The 12749-nt window shown below is 43.3% G+C and overlaps 1 long non-coding RNA gene across 2 annotated transcripts in view; it reads left to right on the top strand.

The window, feature by feature from the left end:
• LOC133257026 (uncharacterized) overlaps positions 1-11652 on the top strand; it is a 33352-nt gene extending 21700 nt beyond the window's left edge. For both annotated transcript variants that reach the window (XR_009739373.1, XR_009739374.1), the window contains 2 exons: positions 8760-8835; positions 8946-11652. This is a non-coding gene — a long non-coding RNA (uncharacterized LOC133257026). The remainder of the gene's footprint in view (positions 1-8759; positions 8836-8945) is intronic.
• Positions 11653-12749: the final 1097 nt, after the last annotated feature.

The raw sequence follows: 12749 nt of genomic DNA, 5'->3' as shown, positions 1-12749 counted from the left end.
ACATGTGTACTTGCGCATGTGGGTAGGTGGGCCCAGCTTGCCCAGGGCTTCATGAACATTTAAGGAAGTGAGATTTCATCTTATAGGTGGTAGAAAGCCACAGGGGGAACTGCTAGGAGACACTTGTGGAGTTTAAATCTCTCTGTACCAGCAGTGGGGTGGGTGGTCTTGACAGGGTGAGAGGGACACCTTTGGGGGATGTTGTAGCCAGAATCTATGCAGGAGAGGATGACTTCCACTCCAGAGCCCAGCTGTAGGGGACCCCAGGGTGGTGCTTTTCTGTGGGCCTCACATCAGGCTAGTTGCCAATTCGTGTTCAATCAGCTTCTGAACTCTCCAGAACTTAGTCCTTGTCTGTTCCCACCGGCACTGCCCAAGTAGTCATCACTCCTGTTTTCTTCCCCGACCCTGGGGTTTTTCTCAAGTGCCTTCTGGCCTGGCTCTCTTCCCTAGCTTGTGAGTATCACTGCATGGATACTCTGCATGGCGGAGCAGACCCTTCATTCTGACTGCCAGCCCCTCTCCAGCCTGTGCTCTCACCACCTTCATCTCATGCCCTCCTCTCTGTCCAGAGTTCCCAGTCCATGGCACCAGCCTTGCTCCAGGGAATTTCAGAGCTTTCTCTTGTACTTAGAAACTCCTCCCCCTACTCTGGTTTGTGAATTCTCTCCCTCCAAGACCCAGTGCCAGTGTCGTCTCCTGGGAAAACCTTCCCAGACTCCCTAGACACACGTGCCTCCTCCTCTACATCAACTGAGCCTTTATGCAGCTCTTTCTGGCTTCTGATTTTGAATTCAAGGTGACCGTTTATGCATCTGCTTCCCTCCTCCATGTCCCATCGCCAGTGCCTTGAGGCAGTCCCTGGAAAGGCCAGGAGGGCACACAGCAGTGATGTATTCAGGGTCCCCCCCTCCCTGGGCCCTTCACCTCTCTGCTCTGGCTCCACACCTGGCCCAGGGCACCAGCTGGTTGAATTAAACACAAATTAAGCAGGCAGTTGGCCCAAGCCAGGAAAGCAGAGGGCTGAGAAGAGAATCTAGGTGTGCCCTGTCTAATAGAAATACAACATGAGCACATTTTACATTTCGTAGTTGACGTATTTTTAAAAAGTGAAAGTTATAAGAAACAGATAAACAAATGTTCGTAGCTACTTTATCTGTGCTGTGCTCAGTCACTCAGTTATGTTAGACTCTTTGTGGCCCTATGGACTCTAGCCTGCCAGGTTCCTCTGCCCATGGAATTTTCCAGGCAAGAATATTGGAATGGGTGCCATTTTCTACTCCAGGGGATCTTTCCAACCCAGGAATCGAACCCTAGTCTCTTGTGTCTCCTGAATTGGCAGGTGGATTCTTTACCACTAGCGCCACCTGAGAAGCCCACTTTATCTGGAATAGCACCCAATTAGAAACAACCCCAATGTCTATCAACAGGTGAATGGATAAAAAAACAAACAAACAAAAAACTATGACAGATTTATATAACGAAATACTACTTAGCCACGTGAAAAAATGAACTCCTGATATATGCAGCAACATGAATGAATCTCACAAGAATTATGCTGAGTGAAAGCAGTAAAAAATTATGCATACTCTCTGGTTCCACTTACATAAAATTCTAGAAAACGCAAACTATTCTATAGAGACAGAGTGAATATCAGTAATTATCTTAGGATGAGGTGGGAAGGCAGGACAACGAAGGGGCATGAGGAAACCTTTTGGGGGGGGTGATGGACATGTTCATTATATTGGTGTACTGATGGCTTCCCAGTATATACATGTCAAACTGGACTCTTTAAATAACACTTTAAATACAGGTAGTTGATTGCATGTCCAGTATATTTCAGTAAAGTGATAGAAATGAAACAGAATAACTTATATAATATATTTTAACCCCATATATCCAAAATACTGAAATGGCAATCTATTCCAGTATTCTTGTCTGGAGAATTCCATGGACACAGGAGCCTGGCAGGCTACTTTCCAAGGAGTCATAGAGTCAGACACGACAGAGCGACTATCACTCACTCATCATTTTAACATATCAACATAAAAATTGTTAATGAGATCTTTTTACATTCTTATTTTTGTACTGTTTTTGAAATCTGGTGTGCATTTCATAGTGACTGAACATCTTACTCGGGACTGGATATTTCAAGTGTTCAGTCGCCACATGTAACCAGTGGCTACTGTGCTGGACAGCACAGATCTAGACCCTCCAGTGAAACCCCCTCTCCTCGGCTCAGATTGGGTGAGTTCTGGGTCAATAACTCAAATCTGCAGCTGAATAGTTTTGAGCTGGCCCTTTCTGTGCCCCTGAAGATCTTGGGTCCTGTGGGGTTCTGGATCAGAGAATGGATCTCATGAATCTAGATCATAAACCTAGGATTTTGTGTGAATTCCCATCTGCCACTCCACCCTCTGTTTAAGCCTGACAAGTAGCCCAACTGTTTGCTTTAAGAGAACACATTCTTACTTTCCCTTTTGCATCAAATTGCAAGTTTACTTCACTGACTGCATGCAGGGGGCGGGTGTGGAGTCGGAAGAGGGGCTGTGGGAGCTAAGGAGGGCACCCACTGGGTGGGCATCAGCCCCTGAGAGGTGGAGTGAGTGGGGCTGAGCTGGGGAGAGTGCTGGTGCAGAGTGGGCTTGCAGCTCACCCAGGCCTTCTTTCAGTCTGGGATCTGCCCTCTCATGCCCCCAGCTTCTGTCCAGAAGAAGTCAGAAGGGTGGGGGGAATGGGCAGTGCTGGTGACAGAACAAATGGGGGCTTTACCAGCCCTATGGTTGAGGGGTCTCCTTGAGAGTTACCCAGCAAAGGTTGCCTCAAGGATTGTGAGAGATTTTTATAATTTTGCCACTAACTAGCTCAGGGACACTGACCAACTTACCTTCTCCTCAGGGTGTCAGTTTTCCCATCTGTGCAATGAAGGAATCAGAGTAGACAACTTCAAAGGTCCCTTCTGGGCTCGTGTGAGGAACAATGATCCTAACTGCATTAAATGGAGCACACACCAGCGCTGGGCAGAGTCCTGCATAAGGAAGTTTTGTTGTTTGTGCTTAGTTGCTCAGTCATGTCTGATTCTTTGCGAGCCCATGGACTGCACCCCACCAGGCTGCTCTGTCCATGGGATTCTCCAGGCAAGAATACTGGAGTGGGTTGCCATTTCTTTCTCCAGGGGATCTTCTAGGCCCAGGGATTGAACCCACATCTCCTGCATTGGAAGGCAGATTCTTTACCACTGAGCCACCAGGAAAGTGAAAAGAAACACATGACATAGTTCTTACTTGTATTAATGAAAAGTGGATTTACAGTGCTTGTATTGCTTTACATTTTTATAAGAATATATTACATTTGTAAGTGGAAAAAGGCAGAGAAAGGGAAACAAAAAAGGTATCTATATGTGGTGAGAAACTAAAGATCTCAGTTTTAAATTTTTTAAAGTCTTCAAACATACCCAAAAGTGTAGGACAAGGAGACCCATGCACCCACCACCTGGCTTCAGCAATGAACGTACTGCCAGTTTTGTTTTATTCACTCCTCCCACCACTACTTTGTTTTGTTGGCAGTTTTTAAAGCAAATTCCCTAATGTCATATCATTCTATGGATACATATTGAATAAGTATTTCTAACAGGTAAGGACTTCTGAAAGAACAAAATAAGACCATTAGCACACCCAACACCATTAACAGTAGCTTAAAAAAATATTAGATAATGATGTGTTCAGTTTTCCTGGTTGATTTAATCTTTTTTTTTCCATTGGTTTGTTTGAATCAGTAAAAGAATTATTGGAGCTTTACAAAATATTTTAAAAAACACTTTAAAAACTGCTGTCTTGATTGTGGTCTGTGAGCCGTCTGCTTGGAGGTTGTTTCCTGTTGTCCTGAATGGCGCTCACTGGCTTGTGGGTCATTGGCGCATGCTGAGCCAGATGCCACAAGTAACAGTGTGGTTCCCAGCCAGTTTCCCCGAGGGGCCCGCACGGGAACTCAGAGGCCCCAAGGAGACAAGGGAATTGGTGTCCTCAACACTCCAGATTCTTACAGGAATAGGCTGCCTCAGAGATCCAGGTGTCTCTGGGCTTTTTCTCCCCAAGAGCAGCGTGGGGTATGCTCTTCACCTCTAGTTTCTGCACCCCCTTCTCCACTGTCCCTCATGCAGGAACGCTACCTCGAGCACTTCTGCCATGCAATCCTAAGAGGAGGAAGCTGGGTCATCTGTAGCCCAGGAGAGCTAGGGATGTGCTTAGGGATTAGAGGAGACCCTGGGCAGCTGGTGAGGCAGGTGGAACCCGTGTATTTGGAGACAAGAAACCTAATGTACTGTGCCGTGCACAGGGGCAGACTGTGACAGAACAAAGGGCTGTGGATCACATGCATCACGGTGTGTGGGGGAGGGCGGGCATTGGCTTCCTGTGTGAACACCTGCAGACTGAAGAACAAGGCCTGTCAATCTGGTGTGTACATTACATGTCAATCCTGTGTGTATTTTTATCCTATTTCCATAAAAGATCCAGGTGGGTAATAGGTACATCATTAGAATGGGTTAAAGACTTGACACATGGGCCATCCTTTGCACACACTCAGCAGGATTTTTCAATGATAAGTCTTTGTTAAAGGATCTGCACATTTATTAATATGCACCTTCTATTTTTAAGTCATATAACACCTCAAATTAGAGTAAGGATTAAAATAAACAAATACCAAGTACAAGTTTAAATAATGTGCTTAGCTATTATAAGCTTTCTTATCTGAACACTTTCCTTTTGGAAAAACAGTTTTATGAACTGTTTCACAATCCAAAAGGTATTAAATTATCCTTTCTACCTTTTGTAGAGACAATTATATAATAAATATTGTTGTACTTCTCACCCAGTTTAAGAATTAGTATGATATGAATATATATGGAAGCTTCTTAAATGGCTTCTTATCCAGCCCCCATCATCCCACAGGGGTTTCTCTCCTACATGTCTTTATACTTATTTGTTTGTATTAAAATTAATATATATCAATAATAAATAATAGTAAATATTAATAATAAATAGTAAATATTTGCCTGCCTCTTGAGAAACTTATATGCAGGTCAGGAAGCAACAGTTAGAACTGCACATGGAACAACAGACTGGTTCCAAATAGGAAAAGGAGGATGTCAAGGCTGTATATTGTCACCCTGCTTATTTAACTTATATGCAGAGTACATCATGAGAAACGCTGTCCTGGAAGAAGCACAAGCTGGAATCGAGATTGCCAGGAGAAATATCAATAACCTCAGATATGCAGATGACACCACCCTTATGGCAGAAAGTAAAAAGCCTCTTGATGAAAGTGAAAGAGGAGAGTGAAAAAGTTGGCTTAAAGCTCAACATTCAGAAAACTAAGATCATAGCATCTGGTCCCATGACTTCATGGGAAATAGATGGGGAAACAGTGGAAACATTGTCAGACTTTATTTTGGGGGTTCCAAAATCACTGCAGATGGTGACTGCAGCCATGAAATTAAAATAAGCTTACTCCTTGGAAGAAAAGTTCTGACCAACCTAGATAGCATATTCAAAAGCAGAGATATTACTTTGCCAACAAAAGTCCATCTAGTCAAAGCTATGGTTTTTCCAGTAGTCATGTATGCATGTGAGAGTTGGACTGTGAAGAAAGCTGAGCACCGAAGAATTGATGCTTTTGAACTGTGGTGTTGGAGAAGACTCTTCTTGAACTGCAAGGAGATCCAACCAGTCCATTCTAAAGGAGATCAGTCCTGGTATTCTTTGGAAGGACTGATGCTAAAGCTGAAACTCCAATACTTTGGCCACCTGATGCGAAGAGCTGACTCATTTGAAAAGACCCTGATGCTGGAAAAGATTGAAGGCAGGAGGAGAAGGGGATGACAGACGATGAGATGGCTCGATGGCATCACCGACTCGATGGAATCACCAACTCGATGGACATGAGTTTGGGTGAACTCTGGGAGTTTGGTGATGGACAGGGAGGCCTGGCATGCTGCGATTCATGGGGTTGCAAAGAGTCGGACACGACTGAGTGACTGAACTGACTGACTGATTTGCATGTTTTAAAACATGCTAACTTTAGCATCATACAATATGTAGAGAATTACATACTTGATTTTCTTTATACAATGAAGGGGCCCAGGACTTCTGTGTGGCACCTGGACATCTCTTTTCCAACCTGCTATTCCGAAGAATGGCACTAATTACCTTCTTGACGCCTCTCAGTTGTTGCTCTTATTTTTCTCTGTCCTGGCTGAGCGTTTTGAGTCTTTGTAAACCACCTCCCCTCTTGGTGGCTCTGGAATCTGCCAGACCTAGACTGAAACCTTTCTGTGTTACTCAACAGCTCTATAACCTTTGGCAAATTACTTCACTTCTCTGAGCTTTCAAGTTCCTCTGCATTGTATAATTTTTGTATAATTTCTTCAATTTCATCTATAAACCAAATTATATTAGTACTTGTAAAACAGAATATTGGTACTCACCCCAGACTTGTGAGGTTTAAAGAAGCCAGTGCAGGTTAGGGGCTTAGCACTGGTGCTAGGTCCATCTGGATTTTTTCCTCATTTTTGCAACCTGACATCTTTGAAGGAATCAGCGTTGAGACAAATGCTCCCTTAGCTCCAGATTCCCCAAGACATGGTGCACTTCCTAGACTCCCCTTCAGGACTGAGGTGTTCATTCCTCCAGCTGCTGCCCATAGCTGGGTCTATCCCAGAATCGGCCCCTCAGCTGAAGAGGGCTGCTTTGGCCAAAGTTTCACTTCTTCCCAGAGGCAGCCCACATCCAGTGACTGGTCTGTGAAGAAGGAGGTGCAAAGGCCCAGCCCCCTTCCCCCACACGGGGACACCTCTGAAGAACCCTCTGGCTCCAGAGCAGCTTCTGGGTCTGCTCAGGCCTTTGTTGCGACATAGCCCAGCCTCTCCCTCTGCTCAGTCCTGTCTTCTTTCCCAGAGGTGTTGTTCTCAAGAGCTCTTCTCAGTAAACCTCTTGTGTGCAGATGTCTCAGAGTCTGTTTCTCAAGGGACCTGACCTGAGACACAGCGGAAAATAAAATCACCAAGTCAGGGGACTCACTGGCACGTGGGTGGGGCTGGCACTGCTTTTCTCTACCTCACTCTCCATCTCCAGACCCTGGTCAGTCTTTGTGGGCCCCCAGAGGGAAGGCAGACCTAATGGATTTTATAGGTCTGCTCTTCAGCAACCCTGGGCCTATGCTAGTTCTTTTCTACTTTAAAATTGCAGGAGTAATATGTGAATACATACTTTTTGTAAAAATATCAACCAGCAGAATAGCCAGAGCAAGAGCCTCTCCACTGGGCTACCTGGAGACAAACCCACTCTGCTCCCCAGAGACAACTTTCCAGATGTATTTCTATGCATTTATGCAGACATGTATGTACATATAAAAATGGGTGGTTTCACAGGGTTACATGTTTAAAATAGGAATAGATTACACCATGCGTATTGATAAGCAGCTCACTGTTTTCACTTCCTGTGTCTTGGAAACCTTTCCATGTCAGTGCTCAGCATATCATTTTCATCTGTTCTTTCTAATGGCTGTGTGACATTCCCTGAGATGACTATCTCCTGCCTTATTAGGCCACACCTTTACTAGAGGACTTTTATTCCCAGTGGTATGCTTTGATAAACAGTGTTGTGATTAACATTTCTGTCTGTGCTTTTAAACATTTCTTCTCTGTGCATACATTTCTCTAGGTTAACTGTTAGAATGCTGAGTCAAGGAGCACAGCATATTTTAAAATTTGATCCGACATAACTGCCCTCCTAACTCCCAACACTGTGTATTTTCTTTCTCTTTCCTTCTATTTTTATTGACATATAATTGATGTATAATATTCTGTAAGTTTAAGGTATACAAGTGATGATCTGATACACAAAGATTATGAAATTGTTATCACAATAAGGTTAGTTAGCACAACTATCACCTCACATAGTTACTATTTTGTTATTGTTGTTATGGTGAGAACATATAAAGATTTACTCTTAGCAACTTACAAGTATGTAATACAGTATTGTTAACTATGGAAGAATTGATGCTTTTGAACTGTGGTGTTAGAGAGGACTCTTGAGAGTCCCTTGGACTACAAGGAGATCCAACCAGTCCATTCTGAAGGAGATCAGCCCTGGGTGTTCTTTGGAAGGAATGATGCTAAAGCTGAAACTCCAGTACTTTGGCAACCTCATGCTAAGAGTTGACTCATTGGAAAAGACTCTGATGCTGGGAGGGACTGGGGACAGGAGGAGAAGGGAACGACAGAGGATGAGATGGCTGGATGGCATCACCGACCTGATGGACGTGAGTTTGAGTAAACTCCAGGAGTTGGCTATGGACAGGGAGGCCTGGCGTGCTGCGATTCATGGGGTCACAAAGAGTCGGACACGGCTGAGTGACTGAACTGAACTGAACTATGGTCACCATGCTGTACATTAGATCCCTAGAACTCAGTCCTCTTACAACTGATAGTTTATATTCTGACCATAATGTCCTCATTTTCCCCACCCTGTAAGCCCCTGGAACCACCAGTCTACTTTGTTTCAATGAGTTTGGCTTTTTTAGGTTCCACATGTAAGTGAGATTATATAGTATTTGTCTTATCACCTGTCTTTTTGAGAATAAAAATTCTAACAGATTTAAATGATATCTCATGGTAGTTTTGATTTACATTTCCCTGATAATTGAGTACCTTTTCATGTACTACTTGGCCATTTATATGTCTTCTTTGGAATTCTATTCAGGTCAATTATTTGGAAGAGTTTAAAAAGGATTGGAATTCACCAGTGGAGCTATCTAGTCCTGAACTTTTCTTTGTTGGTAAGTTTTAAATTATTGATTTAATCTCCTTATTCATTACTGGCAGTTCAGATTTTCTAATTCTTCATGATTCAGTGTTGATTGGTTGTATATTTATCAATTTATTCCAGGTTGTCCAATTTGCTGGGCTATAACGTGGCACTGTGATAAAGAGACTGCCTGCCAAAGCAAGAGACGTGGTCTCGATCTCTGGGTTGTGAAGATCCCCTGGAGTAGGAAATGCCAATCCATTCCAGTATTCTTGCCTGGGAAATTCCATGGACAGAGAAGCCTGGTAGGCTGCAGTCCATGGGGCCACAAAGAGTCAGACATGACTGAGCGACTGAATACAGCACAGTTGTTCATAGTAGTCTCTTAGGATCCTTTGTATTTCTGTGGTATCAGTTGTAATGTCTCCTCTTTCCTTTATAATTTTATTTATTTGAATTCTCTGTCTTCTTTTTTTCTTGGTAGGTCAAACTGAAATTCCAACACTGGATATTACCTGTTTTTTTAATGTTTGCTAGTTTGATGAACTATAACATTTTAGTGTTTTAATTGTATTTTTGTTTACCGTGAGAAATGGAATATTTTCCTTTGCCGTTTTCCATTTCTATTTCTTTTACTATGAAGTACCTCTTTATATTCTTTCCCCCTTTTTATTAAATGGTTCACCTTATTAATGAATTGTAAGAATTATTGACATACTGAATATTAGCCTTAGCTTGTTTTACATGCTGCAGACATTTAAATGTTATTTTAACTTTGTGATGTTTTTATGGCTCCAAATTTTGGATGATTATGTGGCCCAGGTTTTTAATCTTTTTTCTTTGTGGCTTCGGTGCTTTTCTACCTTCAGTAGGCCTTCCTCACCCCATGGTTATAAACAAATGAAGACATTTATTAAAGTCGCAGTGAGCTGTAGTCCAGCATTTCCTTGGCTGTAGAGACTTAGGAGAGAAGCCCAGGTGGGGTTGGCTCTGCCTGGAGGCCAACAGTTCCACACTTCCTTCATCCAGGGCAAAGAAAAGAGGCCACAGCTTGTGGATGGTCACCACTGCCATGAAGCAAGTCTAGACAGAGTCCTTCAAGCTGCTGTTGCTGTCCGCTCCATCCTGGGAGGGTGCAGGAAGCATGAGGCCACTGGGAAGACTGAGTCATGGAGAGTCCCATGCCTTCCTGCCCAAAGCCCCTGACGTGCTCAGCAGTCCCAGAATAGTGCAGGCAAGCTTCACAAGAGAGAGATTTTGAGGATGCGCTGTCAAGTAGTAGAAAAATCAGACATAGAGTTGTGGTTCTGATGGTAAACGTGAAAACATCTGTTGTCACAAGGTCTCACTCAAGCATCCATATTTGTTGGTTGTTTTTTTTTTTAATTTTTATCATTTAGTAGCATTTTAAATTTTTTATTTATTTTTTTAATTGGAGGCTAATTACTTTACAATATTGTGGTGGTTTTTGCCATACATTGACATGAATCAGCCATGGGTATACATCTGTTCTCCATCCTGAACCCCCCCTCCCACCTCCTTCCCCATCCAATCCCTCTGGGTCATCCCAGTGCACCAGCCCTGAGCACCCTGCCTCAGGCACTAAAGTGTGGACTGGCGTGCACGGACTGGCAATCTATTTCACATATGATAATATACATATTTCAATGCTCTTCTCTCAAATCATCCCACCCTTGCCTTCTCCCACAGAGTCCAACAGTCTGTTCTTTACATCTGTTTCTTTCGCTGTCTCGCATATAGGGTCATCGTTACCATCTTTCTAAATTCCATATATATTGATTAATATACTGTATTGGTGTTTTTCTTTCTGACTTCGCTCTGTATAATAGGCTCCAGTTTCATCCACCTCATCAGAACTGATTTAAATGCATTCTTTTTAAAATCTGAGTAATACTCCATTGTGTATATGTACCACAGCTTTCTTATCCATTCGTCTGCCAATGGACATCTAGGTTGCTTCCATGTCCTGGCTATTGTAAACAGTGCTGCGATGAACATTGGGGTACACGTGTCTCCTTCATTTCTGGTTTCCTCAGTGTGTATGCCCAGCAGTGGGATTGCTGGGTCGTATGGCAGTTCTATTTCCAATTTTTTAAGGAATCTCCACATTGTTCTCCATAGTGACTGTACTAGTTTACATTCCCACCAACAGTGTAAGAGGGTTCCTTTTTCTCCGCACCCTCTCCAGCATTTATTGTTTGTAGACTTTTTAATAGCAGCCATTCTGACTGGTGTGGGATGGTACCTCATTGTGGTTTTGATTTGCAGTTGTCTGATAGTGACTGATGTTGAGCATCTTTTCATGTGTTTGTTAGCCATCTGTATGTCTTCTTTGGAGAAATGTCTGTTTAGTTCTTTTGCCCATTTTTTGGACTGGGTCGCTTATTTTTCTGGAATTGAGCTGCAGGAGTTGCTTGTGTATTTTTGAGATTAATTGTTTGTCAGTAAGCATCCACATTTGTAACACACTGTGCTAGACAGTGTGCGGAAGGAGTGAGCCTGCCCTATTAGAGATGGCCCCCTCCCCAAAGGTGCTGTGATCTGAGTCACTCAGGTCTGTGACTGGGCTCTTTAGCAGCTGTGGAGCTATGGGCAAACCAGTGATCTTCTAGGGTCTTGATCATCTCCTCTGTAAAATGAGCATTATCCTGGCTTGGGGGGCAGTACGTGCTGTGAGGGTTGATGAGTTAATAGGTGAGAAAGTGAACTGTTAGTGTTCTAGAAACGATAGCATTATTGTTATACTTGGAGGCTCAGGAGAAGACATGGTCTCTGTCCTCAAGGAGCTTGTGATGCACAAGCTCCTTGGAAACAGAAAACACAGAAACAGAAACAGAAAACAGCTCAGGGCAGGAAATGATCACGTTGTCAAACTGTACAGTAGTAGAAATTGGAGAAGGATTCAGGTGGCCCGAGTACAATCCTATGTGTGGTTGTGTTGTTATGAAAGTTGCCAAAGTGGTTTGTATGAAGTGAAATGAAGCAATGCAAAGGTGATCCATCACCGTGTTAGTAGAATCTCTTAGTCCTATCTCGTTCCAAAGAACAGTGGAGCATCACCTGGGGCAGCTTCTGTCCCAAACTCCTCCTCACTCGAAGGATGACTCAGCCTCAAGTGCCTGCAGGGCTTTCCTCCACTGCCAGGACTCCACTGACAGCCTTGGTGAAGTGACCCTGTGACAGCTTCTGTGTATCTAACAGGAATAACCAAATAGCATTTAGAGGGAAAGGCTGAGAAACTGGCTGTTGGGGTCTGAGTAATGAAAAGGCAACATATCCCATGCTGAGTCTTCTCAGCGGAACTTCAGTCTTACTTCACGGTGTGTCACCAGAGAAATGCAGATATTCATCAGAGAAGGACAAGACATTGAAGGAGAGGGAGGTTGGGGTGATGCTTGCAGTCATAGCTGGCTGCAGAGCTTATGTATGAGGGCTGGCGATTCTACCATGGTAACAGAGAAGAGGCCTCTGACTGGCCTGTGCGTTATTTTGCCTTTGCTCAGCTGTGGGCTTGTGTAATCAGCACACAAGGTCCCCAGTCCATCTCTAAATGGGTCATTTTGCTTCCCAAGACCAGCTGCCTAAGAGCTAGTAGACTGGTCTTCTCTACAAAGGGTGGTGGTGGCTGGCTCACCTCTAGAAAATGATCCAGGGTAGGAGTGGCTACATAATTTGGAAGACCCAGTGCAAAATGAAATGTGAGACTCTTGTCCAAAAAGTAGGGAAGAAAAGTGCGATTAAAGGTACTAAAATATAAAACTTTTTCTTTTAAAAGGATCTTATTACTTATAAATATAATAAGCATAATAATGTCACATAAATAACAGAATAAAAACTTACAAATGCAAAAATACACTTCTAGTGTCATATAATATAGTAAATAACATTTTATTAATGCAATAACTTGACCATAGAATTTACTGG

Source organism: Bos javanicus, chromosome 11 (genome assembly GCF_032452875.1).
Source record: "Bos javanicus breed banteng chromosome 11, ARS-OSU_banteng_1.0, whole genome shotgun sequence".
NCBI lineage: Eukaryota > Metazoa > Chordata > Mammalia > Artiodactyla > Bovidae > Bos > Bos javanicus.
This window is presented reverse-complemented; position numbering and strand designations above follow the sequence as displayed.